Genomic DNA, 2266 nt, shown 5'->3' on the forward strand with positions numbered 1-2266 from the left:
GTGGGGACTCGACTCGGTAACTGTGCTCGTTCGGTCAGTGTAACCACATACCGGCGGTACGGTGCTCTCTGGCAGTGGCCAATGCGGTCGATTTTGGACACACTGCCACGTGAAACCGATGTGAGGAGAGTTACCCGCGTGTACAACTTTTTGGCCGCCCCTCCATATTGCTTGTGGGTTACAGGGGCTAAGAGAGGTCATTCATAAACGGCCAGTGGACTTCTTGTAATAATTGAACGAAGTACCTAGTACGATTCATTCGGTTAAATGTATAAATTACGTCATGCCACCTCGCTTTTTTTCCTCGTAGATCGTGTGCTCACTACACAGTCCGCGCCGTGCATTTCAGAAAGTCTATAAAACCGTTTATTTCACTACAATACGGCCAAACTCCCTACAATGACTAACAAGTGACACTTCTCACTTATCATTAGAGCCCCAAACGACAATTGAACTGGATTACAAATCGTTTTATACTAATATAAAATCGAGAAGTCTCCCTCAACTCCCCCCCCCCACCCCGAGCCGTATAATACTCGTAGGTATCAATTTAGTTATTTTTAAGTAATCCACCACAGAAAAACAAACGTATACAAATAATTTTAAAATCTAACAAAAGTATCTCTAGATCTCATTGTATATAGTTATGAAATGTATAATTTTAATAATAAATGTATAATAAAAAGGGGATTCCCTTTTGCGCTAAATATTATAATTTAGTACCCGACTAATATTATTTATATGAATTATAAATTGTCTATTATTGCGAAAATGGTATGCGTCATTGTATTTGTCATTCAGCTTGTGTGGAGTTGCGTGTTTTTCATTAAATATGAATCACGAAAGCTGAATTATTAATAAATTGCACAATAGTTACCAAAGGGTCGACATAATATATTATGATGATTTGTGTCAGGGGTGGATGAACAACTAAGTCGCTACCCGTGTTTAAGTGAAAGGCAAGGTATACATTATGCTTGTGAACCGATTCTGATAAATAGCTTTTTTTCGCATTTTAGATTTACTGGTACCTGTCAGTCTGCCCAGATGCGTGTTCTTCAATATTACTAAAATGTTTATTAGTAAAAAAATGATTTGTTCAAAACCAACATCCGATTTATCTACAATTTGAGACCAATACCTTATATCTTTTGTTGTAAAATCTGAGATTATCCTAGTTAATCGGTTTCAAATTTTACAGATAGAAAGGTTTAAGACTTGATAATTATAGTGAATTGACCGCACATATCGGCCACATACAGAAGTATAACGATGAATCAAACATTACATATGAATTATGATATATGGGAAAGAGACAGATCTATTTTGGGCAAAAGGATAAGATTGAAATTAAAAACACTTGCCCACTTAGCTCTGTCTCTCTCGCACATCTCTTGGCAAAATCTAGTATGATAATTTGGTTTCAATGCGCGGTCCATTTAATAAAATGTCTATGGTTTAAAGGCAACTTTAAGGGGCCTCGCGACTGTTATAAATTAGGGCGTAAATAGACCCTTGCCATTTTCATCATCCTATGTTCCCATGAAGTACGATTGCCATTCTGAAAAAAAGTTTTGAATTCCTTATCATCACTTCTGTGGTTTGAAATATCGGCTTTAAGTTGTTAATTAATTGACATGAATATGTCTTATGACTGGGGGCCATTCTGAAAATTTGTCCGCCATGTTTTGTGTCACAGTGCTGACATTATTATGGATTATGGAGTGATTATGGAGGCACTATGGAGGCCGGAGGAGTATGGAGAAGGATTATAGAGAGTCTTTCTGAAAATGAAGGTAAGAGTATCCACACTTCATGCAGATACATCAAGTTGCAGGATATATCGTAAGGATACGTATATTATATAGCCTTGTATATAATATATGTATACGAGTATATAAATATAACAACAAGATAACTGAGTAAACTCAGTATAAATAGATAATTATAATTTGTTATTTTCCAATATTTTAAAATAGTTACTTTTTTTTTTTCACAAAAAATATTTTAAAATGAAAACAAATAACAAGAAAAAGTAGTCGATACTACAAATCACCGAAGAGATGATGAGGATTAAAAACTTTTTCATAATGGAAATTAGACTTTAAGGGAACACAGGATAATGGATAATGGGAATCTACCAAAAAAAAAAAAAATTAGAGCTTGAATGAACTATCAAAATAAACCCGCCTTTCCTGTGAAAATACTTATGTTTACAAATTTTAGAATAAATATTAACTTTAGAGAAAAGTTGTCTATACAATGC

This window comes from Adelges cooleyi, unplaced genomic scaffold, assembly GCF_023614345.1.
Source record: "Adelges cooleyi isolate 19-005CV unplaced genomic scaffold, UGA_ACOO_1.1 ACOO_flye_CR_arks_rails_tigmint_CR_PRNA_23, whole genome shotgun sequence".
Lineage (NCBI taxonomy): Eukaryota > Metazoa > Arthropoda > Insecta > Hemiptera > Adelgidae > Adelges > Adelges cooleyi.